The sequence below is a fragment of the Microcebus murinus genome, chromosome 16 (assembly GCF_040939455.1).
Source record: "Microcebus murinus isolate Inina chromosome 16, M.murinus_Inina_mat1.0, whole genome shotgun sequence".
In the NCBI taxonomy this organism is placed as follows: domain Eukaryota; kingdom Metazoa; phylum Chordata; class Mammalia; order Primates; family Cheirogaleidae; genus Microcebus; species Microcebus murinus.
In genome coordinates this window covers 10,791,322-10,811,768 of record NC_134119.1, presented here as the reverse complement: position 1 = coordinate 10,811,768, position 20,447 = coordinate 10,791,322, and the positions used below count along the sequence as shown (strand labels likewise).

Below are 20,447 nucleotides of genomic sequence, written 5' to 3'. Positions count from 1 at the left end.
TTGACTCGAGTCTCAGCTCTGGAACTCACCCAGAGTTGTGGCCTTGGGGAAGTCATTTAACTGCCCTGCGCTGTGAATGAAATGGTTGTGACAGCGATATCAACCTCCAGTTGTTCAGAGGGTTAAATGCAATCATGCATATGAAACACTTTCTTAGTCAGAATGTCTTAGCCACAAGGAACAGAACACTTGATGCAGGGACAGGGGAAAAAAAACAAAAAAGAGACAGAGGGAGGATTTATAATTTCATTTAACAGGATTGTTTAATTTGGAGACATAAAGATGTAACCGGTGACACATTCTTTCCATTTTCCTGCTCTGCCCTTCTCAGCAATTTATGGACCGCTCTCTCCTCGTGGTTTCAACACGGCTGCTGCAGCTCCAGGCATCACCTACCAACATGATAACACCAAGCAAAGGTGAGGAGAGGTATTCCCTCCCAAGCGCCTCCTTTTATGCGGGAGAAAATTGTCCCCAGATGTCTCCCGTGCACACTTCCTATTGGCCGGGACTGTCTCATGTCTGTAATTCCAAACCAATCACGGATGGAGAACTGAAAGTTCCAACTGGCTTAGATGGACAGTAACTCACGCCGAGGCTGGGGAGGGGAACAGCCACTGTCCCTGAGCGCCTGAGAGGATGCTCACCCAGCAAAACTGACCCCCGCTGGCAAAGAAGTCACGGGTGTGCAGCCACCGTGTCCACCGTGGCATGACTCCTGGCACACACGAGGTGCGCCAACGGCCAGCGCTGGGCAAGCTGCAGGCTGGGGTCCAGGCACTGCCCCACACGGAGGACCGTGCAGACGCTAGGCCAGGGAGCCCCTCCGTGTGCCAGACCCCTGCAGCCAGACGCCCGCTCACCATCTCCCGTTGGAAAGCTCATGGGAGTCTCAAATCCAGCGCACCATATTTGAACTCAGTGTCTCCCCTTAAATGGCCTCCCTGCCCTCCTCTTCCTCTGGCGTTGTCCAAGCCAGAGCTGGCTGGTGCTGGAGCCCCCTGCTTGTGCTCACCACCTGCGCCCGCGTCTCTGCCTCTCTGCCACCGTCCTCCACCTGGATGCCCCTCCCGCCCCCAGCCACTGCCCTCCACCTGGATGCCCCTCCCGCCCCCAGCCGCTGCCGCTGTCTGGGCTACGGCAGCCCATGCTGGCTGCGTGCTCTCATGGTCCCCTTCCACTCCGCTGGCTCAGGGAGGCCCTTCTGCACCCCTGCCCCACTGAATCCCTGCTCACCTCCCCTGCACTCCCTGCTCACCTCCCCTGCACTCCCTCCTCACCTCCCCTGCACTCCCTCCTCACCTCCCCTGCACTCCCTGCTCACCTCCCCTGCACTCCCTGCTCACCTCCCCTGCACTCCCTCCTCACCTCCCCTGCACTCCCTCCTCACCTCCCCTGCACTCCCTCCTCACCTCCCCTGCACTCCCTGCTCACCTCCCCTGCACTCCCTCCTCACCTCCCCTGCACTCCCTCCTCACCTCCCCTGCACTCCCTCCTCACCTCCCCTGCACTCCCTCCTCACCTCCCCTGCACTCCCTGCTCACCTCCCCTGCACTCCCTCCTCACCTCCCCTGCACTCCCTGCTCACCTCCCCTGCACTCCCTCCTCACCTCCCCTGCACTCCCTCCTCACCTCCCCTGCACTCCCTGCTCACCTCCCCTGCACTCCCTGCTCACCTCCCCTGCACTCCCTGCTCACCTCCCCTGCACTCCCTCCTCACCTCCCCTGCACTCCCTCCTCACCTCCCCTGCACTCCCTCCTCACCTCCCCTGCACTCCCTGCTCACCTCCCCTGCACTCCCTCCTCACCTCCCCTGCACTCCCTGCTCACCTCCCCTGCACTCCCTGCTCACCTCCCCTGCACTCCCTCCTCACCTCCCCTGCACTCCCTCCTCACCTCCCCTGCACTCCCTGCTCACCTCCCCTGCACTCCCTCCTCACCTCCCCTGCACTCCCTGCTCACCTCCCCTGCACTCCCTGCTCACCTCCCCTGCACTCCCTCCTCACCTCCCCTGCACTCCCTGCTCACCTCCCCTGCACTCCCTGCTCACCTCCCCTGCACTCCCTCCTCACCTCCCCTGCACTCCCTGCTCACCTCCCCTGCACTCCCTGCTCACACCTGGCGCTTATTTGTGTGCTGATCCGACTCAGGTCTCGGCCCACCAGGCTGTAGAGCAGCACGGGAACTGGGTCTGTTTCGCGCACTGATGTTCTGCCGTGTCTGGCACGTAGTAGGGCCTCCGTTTTTTTCCTGAATATTGTACATGGATAAGTTCATTCCCTGCCCTGTAGCTAAAGAGATCTTTCTTATAGCAATATTGGGTGAAAATAAAAAACAATTTTTAAAGAAAAATAAAAATTATTAAAAATTATGTGTTTTTTTTAAAAAGAGATTTTTTTCTTTGAGACAGAGTCTCACTCTGTTGCCTGGGCTAGAGTTAGTGCTGTGGCGTCAGCCTAGCTCACAGCAACCTCAGACTCCTGGGCTCAAGCAATCCTCCTGCCTCAGCCTCCTAAGTAGCTGGGACTACAGGCATGTGCCACCATGCCTGGCTAATTTTTTTCTGTGTATTTTTAGTTGGCCAATTAATTTCTTTCTATTTATAGTAGAGACGGGGTCTCGCTCTTGCTCAGGCTGGTTTCGAACTCCTGACCTCGAGCAATCTGCCCGCCTCGGCCTCCCAGAGTGCTGGGATTACAGGCGTGAGCCACTGCACCTGGCCAAGAGATCTTTTAAGAAGCACATCTGACCACCTGACCCTCCTGCCTGAAGCCTCCCACGGCCCCCGTATCCTCAGGGCAAAGTCCAAAGGGCTCCCCGTGGCCGTTCCAGGCCCTTCGTGCGTCCTGCCACCCTGCCTGCCCCTGCTGTCCGTAAGCTCCAGCCACCCTCGGCTGCTCTCTCGCCCCTGGATCTGCCTGTATGCTCTGCCTCTCCTGGTAACTTGGTCTTGAAAAAATGCTCTTTCTCACCGTCAAGCCTCTATTTTAAAGTTGCCTCTTTGGGGGAGCCCCCACCAGGCGGGGTTAAGCACCCCGACAACATGTGTTCACCCCCGTGCATGAGTCAGGCGCCGCTCAGAGCCGCCGAAACAGACCCGCAGGGGCGCACTGGAGTTTATCTCCAGGGCAGAGGCGGAAGGTCCAGGCCGGGTGGGTGGGTTTAGTTCTGCAAGGTCGTTCTGGAAGTCTGAGTTCCTTCTATCCAGTCCTGCTGTCGTCCTCAACCCACAGCTCCCAGTCAGGCCCGAAATGGCTGCTGCAGCTCCTCCGTCACATCCACGTTCCAGGCACTGGGAAGAGAGGAAGGGTCATTCCTCTTAAGGGCATGACTCAGAGGCGGCAGCCGTCCCTTGTACTTAGATGTCACCGGCCAGAGCGTGGTTACATGAGCACGCCTGACAGCGGTGAAGGCAGCGAAACAGAATGGCTCTCCCGCGATGACGCCGGCGTGTGCCCCACTCACCCCCCAGGAGGAAAGGGTGATGGGCGTCGGTGGGCACCGGCAGCCCCTGCCACGCTCGGCCTCACGGCACGGAGCGCGGTGCTGCCCGGGCCCTCTGCACGGTTTCCTCTGCCCAGCCAGTGCACGAGCTCCCTAAGGACAGGGACCACCTATGGGGGTCACTGCAGCTCCCCGGCAGCTAGCAGAGTGCCCACACGTGGTGAATGAGAGCGAATGGCAGAGACCGGAAGTGCAAGGTGGAGAAACTGAGGCAGGCCCCAGTTCGGCTCCACACACATTTTCTGGGTTCCTGTGGTATGCACGACCCTGGCCTCACAGCCCGGTGCGGGTGACTGGCAGGCAGCGTCCCCGCAACACTGGGGCTGGGGCCGCAAGCCCCAGCTGGTGGCAAAGCTGAGGCGTCGCAGGGACACAGCGGAGTCCAGTGAGGAGGGGGGGGGCCGCAGGGGCCCACAGGTGGGGCAGGTGCCAAGTCCCGATCCCACCTGGCCCTGCGCCCACCGCACTTCCTGCCCTGCCCCAGCTTTATCTGGCCTTGGGCCCAGCCCTGCGCACTCACCCTTCCCTGATCTCCGGAGAGGGCTGGGCTGGGTGGGGCTCCCTCACTGCCCCGGGGCTGCTGTGGGCAAGGCCTTCTGGGAGCTCTGGCCTGGGCTCCAGCCTCACTGGCCGTAGTATCCACTATTCCCTGTGGCCGGATCTCTCTTCCCTGCTGGTCCAGCTTCTCCTTTTCCCAGCTTAGATGCCGCCTCCTCGCCGCTCCCAAAGAGCCAGCGCTCACCCAGCTGTCTCCCCCCACACTGCGTGTCCTCTTGACTTTCCAGCACGGATCAGCACGTGACCATGTGCGAACTCTGTTCCTCATTCGTTTGCTGGCTCCCTTGCTCTCTGTCTCCCCCGGTAGAGCACAGGGACCTTGTCTGCCCTGTCCCCTCTGCACCCAGAGCCTAGCACAGGGACCTTGTCTGCCCTGTCCCCACTGCACCCAGAGCCTAGCACAGGGCCCTTGTCTGCCCTGTCCCCACTGCACCCAGAGCCTAGCACAGGGCCCTTGTCTGCCCTGTCCCCACTGCACCCAGAGCCTAGCACAGGGCCCTTGTCTGCCCTGTCCCCACTGCACCCAGAGCCTAGCACAGGGCCCTTGTCTGCCCTGTCCCCACTGCACCCAGAGCCTAGCACAGGGACCTTGTCTGCCCTGTCCCCACTGCACCCAGAGCCTAGCACAGGGCCCTTGTCTGCCCTGTCCCCACTGCACCCAGAGCCTAGCACAGGGCCTGGCACACAGTAGGCGCTCGGCCGATATTTATTAACTAAATGCATGCATACGTCGTGAAGAAAGCCGGAGGAATGAGCACCGACTGCACTCTCACCACGTGCCAGCCACGTTCGTTGCTCACTTCGGGTCTCAGGACATCACTGCCTGGTCAGAGTCGTTACCCCCATGTCACAGCTGGGGAAACTGAGGCAACTCTCTGAGGTCATACCGAGAAGAAGGGTAGCTCATAGATTTGCAGCCGAGCCTGACAGCGGGGGAAACATTTGCAACTACACAGGAGGGTGGTGACGGGGGCAGCAGACTCCCGGGTGTGCGTCTGTCAAAGCTCATCAGACAGCGCACGTCAAATCGGAGGCTCTCGACCAGGGGTGACTTTATCCCTGGGAGACCTTTGGAGACGTGCAGGGACAACTGTGGTTGTCGTGGGGTGGGAGGTGCTACTGGCACTCAGAGGGTGGGCGCCAGGGACCCAGCGACGCTGCTGAGCACCCTACAATCCCCCAAGATGTCAATTACACCAGGGCGAGACCCCGCACGGAGTGGAAGCACGTTACTGAACATAACTTCTACCTGATGTATTGAGGTGTGATCCACTTTATGCAGATGTTTTTTTAAAAAAGGATCTATATCCATAATAGAAAAGAGCTAATACCGATTATGAAAAAAAAAACACAAAAAACTAAGTACAAAACAACAGCCAAATAATTTTAAAAGGCAAATAACAGATCAGAAAACACAAATAGTCAAAACATGAAGGATACGGGCCCCACGGCAAATAACAGGGGAAATTCAAAGTATAACAAAAGTGACCACGATGGGAAAACGTTCTGAAGCGACACTAGCCCGGGAAGCAGCCCCTGGCACAGGCGGGTGGGGGCGGGTCACGGCGGGGCCCTGGGGGTTGGGAGCAGCTCCCAGCACCCCGGCAGTCCCGATGTTGTAGAAACGGCCGAGATGGCGCACCTGGGTGTAAAGAGACCGCGTGGGTGCGTTCACTGCGCTGTTGTTTACAATAGCGAAGTTTTGGCGGGAAAGACTCAATAAAGGCAGTAAAGGCACCACGGCACGTCCACGCCACGGAACACGGCCCAGCAGGTCAAAATAACAAGGCAAATGCCCAAACCCACGTCGTCAGGTGGAACAGCAAGCTGCAAGACCATGTTGACGCTGTTTCTCTGCAGGTTACCCGAGACAAGCCCAGGGCGCTTGTCACCGGGGCTGCCCTCCGCCTGTCACCCCTTCTCGTCACTGGTGGCTCCCTGATTTTCAATGGCCGGCAGCGAGCCCAAACAACACGACGCCTCCCCGGCCTCCCTCTCACCCATGTGTGCAATGGGGTGGCCACGCGACCCAGAAAGCCACCGAGAGGTAAGCGGAAATCTGCCAGTTGGGCCCTGCGAACGTCGCCACGTCCTTGCTCAAGGGGAAGGACGCACTGGCACACGCTTTGCCATCCCTGCCCGCGCCTGGGCTGGGCTGGCGCCTTGAGTTTGAAAGTCTCGTGTCAAAGCTGGTCCTTGGTGACATCCCTGAACGCGTCCGCCGGCCCAGACGTGCTCACCTCTGGACTTCTTTTTCGCACAGTGAAAACGGAACTCCCGCCTGGCAAAACCACTGGCGTCTGTTACTTGCGGCCAAATGCGATCCCCAAAAGATGCAACGAACTCACAGTGGGGAGTGCGCCCCTTGAGTCTTTTTGATACAACTCTATACAAGTGTTATTTATGCCGTTAAGACTTTTTGTTTTTTTTTGAGACAGAGTCTCGCTTTGTTGCCCAGGCTAGAGTGAGTGCCGTGGCGTCAGCCTAGCTTACAGCAACCTCCAACTCCTGGGCTCAAGTCATCCTTCTGCCTCAGCCTCCCGAGTAGCTGGGACTACAGGCATGCGCCACCATGCCCGGCTAATTTTTTCTATATCTATATTAGTTGGCCAATTAATTTCTTTCTATTTTTAGTAGAGACGGGGGTCTCGCTCTTGTTCAGGCTGGTTTCGAACTCCTGACCTTGAGCAATCCGCCTGCCTTGGCCTCCCACGTTAAGACTTTAAAAAAAAAAATTAAAATGTAAATCAAATAAAGCCCGTCGGTCTGGCTAGAGTCTGTGGCTGCTTGCTGTCCCTTTAAAAAAGTGTTTGCCAGTCGGCTCAAGCTCCTTGACTCACGCAAAAATGCGAAGGGACACATGGAGGGGCACCGAGAGGTTTCCCCTGGCCCGCTGGGGGGCGGCTGGGGCGTTGGCTCCCCAGGGAAGCTCTGCTCTCCTGACAAGAGCGCCCAGCCTGTCCCTGACCGGGAAGGCCCCCGCCCCTCGCCCCGGCCCTCCGGCCTAGACAGGCAACCCCCCAGGCAGCCGCCCGCTGCCTCTCCCACCTGTTTGTCCTCTTCCCAGAAGCAGGACACTCCCTTTATCTCAGGCCAAAGTCCTCCCGGGAAGGGGAGGAATGTCACCTGTCATCACGGGGTGGATGAGTCACCTCCCACTGGCTGGGGGCCACGGCCAGCCCGACCTCTCCCTCTGGCCCCAGCTCTCCCCTGTGGGTGGGGGAGGATGCGAAGAGCGTCCTAAAAATCATGACCGCGACAGCCGCCATCTCCGGGGTGCTGGCCTGGAGGTTAAGGCCCTGGGTGCAAAGCCTGGCTCCCGCCCTAACCTGGTGACCGGGGGAGGCACGTAACCCCGTCCCCATCCCCATTAGTGCACGTGACAAACACCTGTCACGCCGGCACTCTGAACACCCCGAAACAATCCTGCCCTGTGGATCTCGATGGGCAGAGACACTCAAAAGGAACGATGATAATAATGTTAATAAATCTGAAAATTCTGCACTCGTCAATGGGTGATGGAGAGAGAGGGCAAGGAGTGTTGATGCAGAGGGCCTTGGCGATGTGACCAGGGTGGTCTGGGACACCCCTGGATACATCCGGTGGAGGAGGTGAGGGGGCAGCCCTGCTGTTATCTCTGGGCAGGGAGTCCCAGGAAGAGGGCACAGCAAGTGCAAAGGCCCTGAGGCAGCAGCATGCCTGGCGTGTTCCAGGAGCAGGGAGGAGGCCAGCATGGCTGGAGAAGAGTTCTTGGAGAGGCAAGGAGGTGGGTGCAACCACACAGGACTTACGGACCGCGGTCAGGACCTTGTCTTTTGCTCTGTACATGGGAGCCACAGGAGGCTGTGGAGCAGAGGAGGGGCGTGATCTGGCTTCCTTTGGGTAGCAAGACAATGGGGCAATGGGAGAGAGTTGGAGGCCACGGTAATGACCCAGGCGAGCACTGGTGGTGACTCACGCCCACCCGGGTGGGGCTGCAGAGGCTCGGTGGGGGATGGGATCCCAGGTGCAGGCTGATGGGTGGGAGGTGGGCGGGGGCTGGAGACAGAGAGCAGTGGATAAGGACACTCGGAATTTTGGCCTGAGCCCCTGGAAGGACAGAGGTGTCATTTGCCGAGGAGATAAGGTGCAGGTGAGGCAGGGTGGCGAGCTCAGCTCCTTACTGGGGGGCAGAGTCGCCTGTCGGGCATGTCGGGTTGCAGCTGGAGACCCAAGGCTGAGCTCAAGGCAGGAGGCGCGTTTGGGAGCTGTTAGCTTGGAGGCGGCATCAGAGACTCAGTTTCTTTGTAGAATGGGGATTACACGGTGCCTGCTTTGCGGGGAGGCTCGGGTCAGTGCCAAGAGGCCCAGGCAGGCAGCAAAGTGCAGGTAGACGTTGGCTCTAGTAAGTCCACACCAGCTCCCGAACCCTCACGAGGCCATTGCCACTGCCACCACCTCTGATTTTACGTATATGGACGTGGAGGCTCAGAGAGGTTAAGAGACTGGTCTCAGGTCACACAGCCTGGAAATGGCTGAGCTTCCCCTGCCTCCCTGCTCGCCGCACCAGGCCCTTGGGTCCGGAACTGAGGAGACCGGGCGGGGCAGGGGCCTCGCTGAGCGGGGCGATGCCGTGAGTGGAACTGGCTCCAGGGCAGACAGGACCCGAGCCCACCCACAGGGGGCTGCGGAGGCCACGAAGCCTCGTGTTGAGAGAAGCACCGTGATGCTAAGCCACACGGGTCGGATCTGGCCCCGCCCTCACCAGCTGTGTGACCCTGGAGACGTGACTCATGCTTTTGTGCCTCAGTGTCCTCAACTGTGAAATGGGATAATATAGCTTGTTGGGAGAACTGAATGGCTTGGTCCATGCAGAGTGCTCAGAACACGGCCAGGAGCTGAGTAGGTGCCTAATAAATGCAGGCCCTTGCTATCACTGTGGTTGCTCCAGCTCGGTTTCCGCTAAGTGTGCACCCCCAGGGCCAGGGGCCACCCGCCATGCTTCTGGGTCCCCACCCACCCCTTGCTCAGGGTGCCTATCCTGCCTGTGTGCTGTGAGCTGTGTGTCTCTGGGTTTCTCACCCAACTTCTCTGAGCCTCCACTCCCTCTGGCCCTGAATTGGGGCCAGTGATATCTACCCGTGGCAGGGATCAACCGATCAACTGATCAATCCAGTGCCTGCACAGGACACTGGATTGTGACTGCAGGGGCCCCAGGTGGGTGCCCAGTGTGTGCGGACGGTCACAGCAGCCGTAAACTCAGATGCCCCTCCCCTGCGGGCTGGGTCAGCAAACTGTGGGCGTCCTGCCGCGGGACTCCTTAGCCGTAAAGAGGAGCCAACGGCCCATACTCGCCACGGCGCGGTGAATCTCGCGGCTGTCGTGCTGAGACGAAAGAGCAGTCCGGCGTTTGGAATCTAGACGAGGCCAGAGCAGCCTGTGGTGACAGCAAGCAGAGCAGTGGTTCCCAGGGCTGGGCTGGGGCTGGGGGACTGTTTGGCAAGGGGCACGAGGAAGCCTGGTCTTGGAAATGTCCGCACGCTGTTTTGGGGGGTTGATTCTCTGGCGCGTCTGTCAGAACCAGCAAACCAGACCCCAGAGCTCTGCGCGTCGCATTGTACGAGCACCAGTCCCCGCTTGTTCTAAAGGCAGAAACAAAGTTTGTCGCTGTGGTTGTCATGCATTTATTGTTATTTCTCCGACTGCTCTAGGGCTACCGAGACCCCCATGAGCCTCCTCTCTCGATGCCAGTGGAGACCCAGGGCTAAGTTTGGGACGACTTTTTCCCAACTCTGGCCCGTCGGGGAGATGACCCGGCGCGGCAGAAAGAGCCTCGGACCTGGGCACATCCTGGCTCTGGATCCGCCTCTTCCTTGCTGTCTGCCCCGGCAGGCATGATTTAAGCCTCAGTTTCCTCATCTGTTAAGTGGGGCTAATAGTGGTGCCCTGCTGGTGAGGCTGTCGCCAGGATGCACGGACAGGAGAGGTGTGGAGGGCCGTGGCTGTTGGGGGCTCACAAGGATAAAACGCTCCGACCCGAAGCGAACAAAATAAAGCAAAGCAGCGCAGAGGGTGAGGGCGATCTCCAGCAGCCGGGCTACTAGGGGGCGAATCCCGCTCCTTGGGCCAGTCCCTCACCTCTTGGGGCCTCAGTTTCTTCATTTGGAAAACAAGGGTGATACTGGCACCCCCTTCCCCGCAGGGCTGTTTGGGGACTTAACGAATAGCCGGGGAGACGTTAGAGCAGCTCGGCCTGCAGGTGTGCGCACGCGCAGGCAGGTGTGCGCGCTCCACGGGGGTGGGAGGGGTGCTCACCACTCGGGCAATTCTGGGAGCCTGGCCCAATTGTACTGCCGCGCCAGCCCAGGCCGCGGTGCCCTGGGGGGGGGGGTGAAGGGGTGACCAGCCCTGTCAGATCTGGCTGCAGGTGACCTGGGTCACGGAGCCACCGGGCGTGTCCTGGGCTCCTTGGGTCAGCTCCCCGCGGCTGGGGCAGATTGTGTCCTTCCTCCCCTCTGGGTGCCAGGCGGGCCCAGAAACCGCCTGATGTCAGCCGGGCCTGCCCGCCCACTGCTGGGGAGGAAGTGGGCGGGTGCCCAGGGACGGACGAGCCGGGCAGACGTGCCCCGAGGCGGCACAGTCAGGGCTGACGTGGGCACCACGCACCCTGCGGCTTGCTGAGCCGGTCAGAGTGGAGCAGTGCCGAGGGGCTGGGGGTCAGGGCGTGCACGGGCCAGGCGGTCTGTCCCCGCTTCTCAGGCCAGCAGGCGTGGGGGGGTGTGCGTGTGTATGGGGGTGACTGTGTCCGCATGGGAATGTACGTATGACTTTAAGAAGGCACATGGGCTGGCGCGTGCGTGGGTACACGCCTGTGTGGAGAGCACACGCTAGTGAGTAGGTGTGGGGAGGGGGCAGGGGCAGTGTGCATGGCTGAGCATGCGCTTGTGAGTGTCTGGGTGTGGGATGACAAAACGAGCGTGCACGGTCAACTGTGTGAGAGTGTGAGTGTGTGGGAGGGGCGTGTGCCTTCCCTCCCGTGTGTGTCCCCGACGCTGTGTAGGAAGTTCTGCAAGGAACCCCTTCTGCGTGCAGAGCCCAGTTCCCATGCACGAGAATGTTCATGGACAGCAGAGTGGATGTGTTTAAAATCTTAATAAAAGTGGCCAAGAAGCTCTCCAGAGAGGCCAGTGGGGAAGGAAGAGGGGTGACGTCAGAACAGGGGCCAGCTGTCAAGATCTGGGCCAGCCGGACCAGCCCTGGTTACCCCACCTTCTGCTGCTACCAGCAGTATCCAAGAAGACTGGACCTTGGGCCATTCTAAGGCAGCCCCCAGAGCAAACCAGAAAAGAGTCAGCTTTGTATCAGTCGATATTAACAGCAAACATTCACTCATCATTCATCCATTCATTCACCAATCTTTACTGGGTGCCCAGACAGTTCCTGGTACCTGGGGTGTACAATAGCTGAAAACAAGATGGTCAAAAACCCCGTTGCAGGTGGTGCCAGCATACCGGTGTGAATAAGCAGATAATAAAACAAAAGAACAGCATGTGGAGAGGGTTAATTGGGGTAAGTGCTGTAGATAAAAATAAAGCAGGGGCGGTAAATTGAGAACAGCCAGGTGGGTTTGCTGTTTTTACAAGGCTGGTCAGCTGAGACTTCGGTGGGAAGCCGCATTTGAGTGAAGTCCTGAGGCAGGTGGGGGTGAGCCAGGTGAATTTCCAGGGCAAGAGCATTCCAGGCAGAGGGCACGGCAAGTGCAAACGTCCTGCGGTCCGTCCCTGGCTTGTTTGGGGAGAAAGGGGGCCAGGACAGATTTAATAGCTTTTTTAAAAAACTGATTATGAAACCACATGGTGCTCGTGCAAAGACCAAACAACAGAGACACGGCTAAAGGAGCAGTTGCAAATCCGCAGGAGCGGGAGGGCGGGGGCAGGGGGAGCTGGAACAGGGATGGGGATGTCTGTCGCACACTTCACCCGGTAATCAAAGCGCTTCTCCACTGTGACAAGGCAGCACCGAGACGGCGCAGCTGTGCCCAAACTGCCTGGCGCAGCAGAACGCCTGGCTTTGTGCCGGCTCTCGCCCCGGCCCTGTGCCGGGCCAGGCACGCAGTAGGTGCTTGCTCTGCCTCACGCGGCCTCCCAGGACCCCCGACGCAGAGACTGACTTGTTCCCAAACCCCCACGGGCCACCGGCCAGGCCCCCAGCGGCCCCGGAATGACAGCGTGGCCTCTTCCTCCCCTGCTTTTATGAGCTGCGAAGGAGGCTTGTCCCGCGTTGCACAATTGCTCCCTAATTGCCGTTTCCTCTCGGTTATGAGTTATGTCATGGAGACGGCCGCTCACGCTATTAAACTCCTGCCCGGCCTTATCGTCTGGCCCCCGGCCAGCCCCGGCCTGACCTACTTTCCCACCGGATTTCAAAACCGCCTCCCTCGTCCTCTCGCTGGACTTTTCCTAAGGAGAGTCGCCTGCCCAAAACTCGGCGCTAAAAATAAAAACTGGAGCGGAGAAGGGGGGCCGCAGCGGGCCCCACCGAGGGCCCGAGGCTCGGAGCAGCCCCCGGGGCTGGGCCAAGCCCCTCCCCGCCTAGAAGTTTCTCCGGGAAGCCAGTCCTCGCATGCAGGGCTCACGTCAGGGCAGGCCGGGACCCCAGCCACAGCCGGTGGCCTGGCCGAGCGGGTCCCACTCCCGCGGTCTCCGCCACGGCGGGCGGCTGGCTCTGGGCCGCGAGCCCGGCCTCCCACCCGGCCCTCTGCCCGGCTCGCGCGGTCGCTCGCTCACCCGTCCACCCGCCCACGGGCACGCGCCGTCTCCGGAACGCAGGCCCTGTCCCCGCGCCGGGCAAGATCTGAGAGCGAGGCAGACACGTCCCAGCCGCGCGGGGCTTGTCCGGTGGGCGGGGCTGTGCGGGAAGCACGCGCTCCAGGAACCAGCCCACGGAGACAGCGAGACTGGGTGGGCTGGACAGCGGCGGCCGCCGTGGGCCAAGACGGTCAGGGGGCCGCATGCGGGGGCTGCTAACCGAGGCCTGCCTGAGAAGCCCCAGGCCGGGAAGGGGGCCCAGCAGGAAAGGCGCGTAGGGCGCCCAGCGGGCAAGACTGCGATGAAGAGGCGCTTGTCCTCAGGCTCGGTCACGTGCAAGCCGGCGCCCCAGGGTGAGAGCCCCCTGAGCATCTCGGCCTGGGCACCTCGCGTGCCTCGGCCAGTCCCAGGCCTGCGGGAAAGAGAGGAATCAAGTCAAGGGCACAGCAGGTGCAAAGGCCCTGAGGTGGGGCCGAGCCTGGCGAGGTGGTGCAGAGAGAGCCGGGGAGGGGTGCAGGGAGGAGACGGCAGGGATGGGGTTGGAGAGGTGGGGGCAGATCTCAGAGGGCCCCTCGCAGGCCGTGGTGAGGACTTGGTGACGGACAGGGCTCTATTGTGAAGGCAGAGCCCACGGTACTCGTGGGCGTAGGGGAAGCGGGGAGGCTGCAGGGCTGGCGCCCAGGCTGGATGGAGGTGGCCCCTTTGCTGGTATGGGAGAGACTGGCCAGTGCTTCCTTCTCCTGAGGCCTTTGTTCTTCACCTGGGAAGTGGGGACGGTAACACCAAACTCCCCCAAGAACCTACCGTGACTCACCCGGGCTCACGCAGAAAGCCGGCGTCACAGCCAGAACTGGAACCCAGACCCTGTCCTCTACAATGTGTCCAACAGGCCGGGGCTGAGCCTCGGCACGGGATCCTCCAGCAACGCGACCTCCCAGCCAAACCGGCCTCGGCGGTGGAGGCTGGATATTTCCTTTCTGAGCTGTGCTCCTGCATGGGGCTGTGTCTCTAATTTGGCTGAAGTCTGGGTCCCAGGCCTGTAAACATATCCTTTTAATTATAATACAAATGGTACGTGTTCACGCAGTCAAAATTTGAAAATGCAAATAAGCAAAAAACAAACACAGAAAAAGAAAGAGAAAGAGAAAGGAAGGAGGGAAGGAAGGACCAAGTATCTAAATGCACCAAGATGCATTATATAAGGACCTTCGTTGCAGCATTTATTGACAAAGCAAAACACTGCAAACCACAGTATCCAAGAATAGGGGCCGTTTTTAGCTGCATAAATGAAATAGTCTTTCAATTCTGCGTAGCCACCGAAGTGAATGAAGCAGACCTCTATGTACTGACTTGGAACAACAGCCAAGATGTTAACTGAGAAAACAAGATGCAAACAGTGATTATAGAATACTACAATTTGTGTGTGAGTGTGTTTTAAGGAGCGAGGGGGGACTATATTTACCTATTTGCTGATAGGCACGCAGATCGCCCCTGGGTGAGACGCAAGGCCCTGGTGGCAGTGGCTGTTCCGGGGAGGGCCTGGCAAGTCGGAGGTGGGAGGGAAATTTGTTTTTTGCTTGTCCTTCTGCACTGTTGGAAAGCTTTGGACTTTTGGTTGTTTTTGTTCTGCCATGTGCGTGCCTGCCTCCCATGCTGTTTTAAGGGTGTTTCAGAGATCAGAGACTCCCCTTTCGGACTCAGAGACTTTCTGAAAGGCCTTGAGGTAGTCTGGGCTGGTGTTTCCCAAGAGCACCCCCAAACCCCAGGTTCCAGCAAGGCGCCTGTGGGCCACGGGCCTGGGGAGGGGCTGCAGGCTGCCCGGGCCTCCTTCTCTGAGCAGTCTCTCTTTCATCTTTTTTTAATAGGTCGGACAATGCTTTTCAGCTGTAAAAGGGTTTTGCCTGCTATGAAACGAAATTTTTGAATCAACTTTCCTCTTGAATAATCTCTTTATTCTACTGATGAGGTGACAGAAGAAGAAAGGAGGAAAACCATGGTTTCAGAGTCAAGCAGACCTGGGTTCGAGTCTAGCTCCGGCCTACCTCAGCCTTTTCCTCCCTGAACCTCAGCTTTCTCCTCCAGGGGGAGAAAAGACCCCCCGGGACGAGCTCAGCCAGCACGGCCCGCGGACACCAACAGCGCAGACAGACCCAGACTGCTTGGCTGAGGACAGGGGTCCCAGCAGAAAGACGCCCAGGAAACCAGACCCCCCCTGCCCCCCTCGGGTTTTCCAGGAACGGCAAGAGCGTTCCCGCCCCCGCTTCCCGCAAGCCCGGAGCCAGGCAGGCTCGGCGCAGCGACGGCAGCTCACCCCGAACCGCGGTGCTCGCCGCGACACGTCCAGCCGCCAGGAGCAGGACGGCCCCACACTAAGTGGCTAATCGTGAGGGAAGTGTGTCTTCCCGTACGTTCAGAGACCCGGGGACGGCGTGGTGGCTCCATGGGGTGCGCGGGGCTGTGAGGGCCCGGCCCGGCGGCAGGAGATCTGGCCGCGGGAGATCTGGGAGGGCCTTCGGGCCATAGGACGACCCCTGGCGACTCCAGGGTCTCGGGTTCTCCCTAGTCTCTGCTTGGCCGCCTCGAACGTGTGGCCTTTGTCCTCCTGCTGGCCGCGGTTGCAGGACGGCCGTTCCACCCCAGCGCACATCCGCGTTCCAGGCAGGAAGAGGGGCTGGGCGGGCGCGTGCTCCTCAGGTTGCCCCGTCAGAAAGCTCTTCCAGGGCCCGGGGCCAACGTGCCTCCTCTTCGTTGGTCGCGCCCGGGCCCCTCGGCCGCTCCTATATGCGGGGGGTGGGACAGTGGCGCGTTAGCTGGCCCGCCGCCCTCCCGCAACGCCAGGGCTCTGTGAGCCAGGACGGCAGGACAGCGGTCTTGCGCGGGCGGCCGCTGTGTCCACAGCCCCCGAAGCAGGCGAGGGAACAGCCATTCCGCGGAGGGGCCGCTGTGCGGGTGGGAGTCAGAGCCGGCCTCTCTGCGAGCAGGTATTGCCGTGAAGGAAGTGGGGCAGCGAGTGCAAAGGCCCTGAGGCCGAGAGGGGCGTGGCGGTGGCTCTGGCCATGAGCGTGAGAGATGGAGGAGCCACAGCACGCACTTGGCTTTCACCCCGGGTGAAGTGGGGGCCACGGGAGGGCTTTGAGCAGAGGAAGGACCTGCCCTGACTTAGGCTGTCCCAGGACCCCCTTGCTGCGTGTGGACAGCCGTCCTCGTGGGGGCCAGGATGTGGACACGCCTGCAGCAGGAAGCAGGGTTTGCAGCTCCTGACGCTTACATCACAGAGGGAGGCAGGGGTTCGAGTGACATTCTCAAAACGCACAGGAAAACCAAACAGGATTTTCGGGTTAACCAGAATCTGCCGGAACACGGCAGGTGCCCGGCATGCCCCGGCCCCGGGCTCCCGGGTCCTCCAGCCTGCCCTGCAGCACTGGCAGGGCGCGGCGCTGTGGCGCTGGTGTCGCCGGCGGGTTTTCCCCTGTGCCCGCTGCCTGGCTGCTCCGGGCAGCCGTGGGGGGGGTGTGAGAGCTGAGCAGCCCGGCCCCGTCTGGGTGACAGTGGCCGGCTTCTGCCAAAGATGCTGGCAACTTTGAACCTGAGAACAAGCCCTGATGTCCTTAACGAGTTCTGCAGAAACGAGCCCTGCGTCCACGCGCGCCGACCCGCAGCACCAAGCTGGCTTATCGCGCCGCGCAGGCCTCCAAAGAGCAGCACGGCATATTTATGTCTGTGGTTTGGGTTCCCAAACCTGTGACATCAGATAAGTGCGATGCTCGCGAAAACAAACAACATCACAGAGACGAAAACAAAAAAAAAAGCTACCCCAAAGAAGCCCCTGGTTTCAGCCTCAACTTCCTCTCCCAGGAGGAAGGGGCTCTCTCTGGCGGAGGCCCCACCACTTTGGGGGTGGGGAGGGGGATGACGTCCTGCCGCTCCTGCACTGCTCCCGTCCCAGCCAGCCTTCACCTTTGACTTTTGCAGTCTTAACACCCCACCTGCAAATGGAAACCCTGATCTCCACCTCTCGGGGCCAATGAAAAAAATAATCATAAAGTGACAATAAAAATGCACCAATAATTATGACTCTTTGGGTCCGTCGTGTTCCGCGGGTCACTTTCTTGGTAAATCTTCGCATTGGCGTGTGTTTCACCTCATGTTGGGCGGCTTCTAAGAACAATTCCACTTGGCAGATGGGGAAACTGAGGCTTCCGGTAGGAAAAGGAGGCGGTTCCAAAACACTACCTGGCCATTTTTGGTATATAAATTAAATAAATGAATAATAAGACACATAAATGTAAAAATATAATTTGACAAAAAGGTCTGGCAGGATATATGGCCAATACCACAGTGGTTTTCTTGGGTGTTGGGGTGTTGGGAGAAAGGGAGGCCACAGCTGTCTCTTTCTCACCGTTTCTGTCTCAGCGAAACGTCACCTCCAAGCCCCTGTCTAGGGCGGCCCTCCGGCCCCTCTTACTCCATTCACCTTATTTCGTCTCTTCGCGCACCGCCGGCCCGGACTGCACCTCATTCTTCATCCGTTGCCGGGCTCCCCACCTGTGTTCCCGCCGCAGAGCTTCAGACCCACGGAAGCCGGACTGTGCCCGTCCCCGACACCTGGAGTAGCGCCTGGCACTAGCGGGTCTCAGCAGATATTCCTTGACCAACTTCTTATTTTTTAAAAAACATGCTGTTTAAAGAGCATACCATATAGGTTATTTTCGATTGTTGTTTTAGGTGCTAGTCAGAAATGAGCTGGCTGGAGCCTCGCAGGAAGGCACGGCCTCGGCCCGGGCTTATCTGGCCGGGTATGAAGGAAGTGGGGACCTCGGCTTTCCGCAGAGCGGGGCTGGCATCGAAAATCCCAGAGTTTCTCAGCCCAGCCCGCCCCGAGCTCTCTGGGCCCGGAGATCTCCCCGCCTGGGACAGGGTTATCTTTGAGCACAGCGTTTAACCTCCCCCACAGGGCCAGGCTGCCCTGAATCTCCAGGGTGTGGGGGCAGCAGGGAGCCCCCACCCAACCCTGGGCCAAACACAGCCCCCGGGAGGTGTTACTTGGCCTGTGATATTCAAATATCTTGGAATTTTGCCATCATTTAAAAAATCAAGAGATTTTGGAAGAAAACCAAAAAAAAAAAAAAAAAAAGTTTCCAAAGGGCACAAAATGGGATGAGAATAAATGGACGTTGTATACTTAAAATGACAATTCTGCCCACACATACTAACTTAGTGCGATTTTAACCAAGGGCCTGCAGGAATTTTTTAATTGGATAAAACAATCTTTGAGTTCACAATGAAAAGTGTAAAATAAAAGAAATGATGGGAAAGGTTAGGACAAAGGTAATAGTGCAATTCACTATGAAACTGGAATGTTGCACCCGGGATGGCAGCAGAGCCCACGACCGGCAAAAATCAAACGCACACCCCTACTTTCTACTGCTTCTATCCGTCTATTCGAAGGAAACAGCCCAGAGGTTTCACATGAAGCATCTGGAGTTCCGGCTTGCCCCAAAGCCCTGGCCACACGGGGCCTCGTGTCCGCACAGCAGCCCAGTGGCTCCTCAAGGCTCTCCAGGTCACCCCAGCCCCCACCCCGCCCTGCTGCCTCCCGCCTGAGGGCCTCCAATCACCCCTGCGTCTGGCCTGACACTGTTGTCACAGGTGTTTATGGTCCCTCAACGCGAGACGGCCCAGCAAAGGGCTGGACACGGCACGAGCCCTCGGGAGCGTCTGAACTTGGATTTCTGCTGTTAGCCACCTTTGTTTGTGCTCATTCCATTTTTCTTAGTGGAATATACACGTGGGGAAGGGACGTGGCTTGAGGAATGATTAGGAACATGGACCCAGGAGTCAGAGAGCCTGGGGGACCTCTGGAGAGTGACTTTCCCTCTGAGTGCCTCAGTTTCCTCTTCTGCCAAGTGGGGGTAACAGGAGCTGTCGCTGGTCAGGCTGTCGGTGGGAATCTGTGCCATCATCCCCACCAAACGCTCAGCCCGGGCCCAGTGCAGAGCCGGCGCCGGGAACCGGCTCGCTCGGGAAGAACGAAGGTGCCCCCCTCGTGTCCCCGGCTGTTCCCCGCACGCACCTAAGGGAGGAAGGGAAAAGAGGAAGAAACAGAGGGAGGAGGTGTGCGGAGTGGAGGGTTTGCTTTTACCTTTGATCTCCTTTTGCCAAAAAGGAGGAGGAAAGTAAATCAACAGCCCTGGCGGGCTTTGATCCCCGGCGGGCCGCAAAGCTGCAGAGCCGATAAGAGCCGGCCAGATTCTGACCGCGCAACTCCGCCTCCCGGCCCGGCACTCCTGCGGCCTTGCCCGGCGCGCCATCAGCGCACACCTCGTTCCCTTCTTGTCATTTCTAACTGTGGGGAGAAGCCAGACGGAGAGGACTTCCCGCCACGGAACCCGCACAAAGCGGTCAGGGTTTCGAGACCAGAGACGGGGCCTGGAAAGGGGCCACGGCACACACTGGAGACCCCCAGTCCCAGGAAGGAGCCCCCCAACTGGGGACTTCTGGGAAAATGAAGCTCTCAGGGGTTTGTTCTGGCAATGAATGAAGCGGAAGGGGGATGAAGTTCTTGGTTTAGGGCAGAGACGCTTCCTCGCCCAGCGGTTGGTGAGAGAAGCCATCTGGCACCGTGGTGAATGGTGTGGCTTGAACCCATCTATCTGTGGCTGTGCGACTTTGGGTAAGTGACCTTGCCCCACTGAGCCTCAGTTTCCTCGTCTGCCCTAGCTCCTGCCTCCTGGGGTTGTTACGGGTCGTGCCTCAGAGGCACATGAGGTGGTGCCCGTTGGGTGCCTGGCACATAGTAGGTGCTCACGATCGGATCCTATTATTATAAAATAGCCCAGGAGTTCCAGGGCAGCCTCGGGAGGAGAGAACAAAAAATAACCAGGCCTCCTCCCCAGGAAGATAAAAGAGGATCAGTTTGAAATCTCTAAAGGCACCAAGGGCCATGCAGTGAGCAAGGTCAGGACCTGGGTTTGTTTGAAGTTCAGAAGAGGTAAATTTGGGACAAAGTTTAGCACAAACAGAAGACGTTTCCATCACGTTACCCCCGAGCAGGCCCTAGCTGATGGCTGCTAAGCAGCTAAGGGCTGGGGCCAAGGGGCTGGGGAAGGAGTCTCTGCCCCCACCTCTTCCTAGCTGTACCTGGCCCCCATCTGTACAATGGTTTGTTTTTTTTATTATATATAATTTATTTTATTTTTTATTATTATTATATTTTCTTTCCTGTTTTGGCTTAGCCTTTGAGAAAGCCTTGAAATGTACAATGGGTTTTGAGGATAGAGCATATAACGTATGGCATTCAGTTAGCACCCAATGAGTGAGCAAAAGTCTCAAGCAACAGCCACTGCGAGCATGAGGTGCAGAGTCCGGCTTTGTGGAGGAAGCCCCAGGCCGGATTCCACCCCCATCCACATGCCCTGGAGGCAGGGCTTGCTCTGCGCATGCCCGAGCGCCAGGGCCGGACAGCGCCTGGCATGCACCAGGTATTTGCTTAATGAGTGCGTGAGTCTGGGAACTCTGTGGAGTCAACCTCCACTGAGAGCAAAGTGAGGCACAGAGAGGCCAGGTAACTTGCCCAAGGCCACACAGCCTTCCTGCCCA

General features: G+C 58.9%; 1 long non-coding RNA gene across 4 annotated transcripts; it reads right to left on the bottom strand.

The window, feature by feature from the left end:
* Positions 1-232: 232 nt before the first annotated feature.
* On the bottom strand, positions 233-12,943 carry LOC142876853 (uncharacterized). Of its 4 annotated transcripts, none has more exons than XR_012923678.1 (4): positions 12,828-12,943; positions 2,973-3,292; positions 2,095-2,250; positions 233-392 (listed from the first exon to the last, which is right to left on the bottom strand). It is a non-coding gene; the product is annotated as an uncharacterized LOC142876853 (long non-coding RNA). The 4 variants fall into 4 exon arrangements; XR_012923679.1 differs by having other exon boundaries at positions 2,119-2,250; XR_012923680.1 differs by lacking the exon at positions 12,828-12,943 and adding an exon at positions 4,025-4,617.
* Between the last annotated feature and the right edge of the window lie 7,504 nt (positions 12,944-20,447).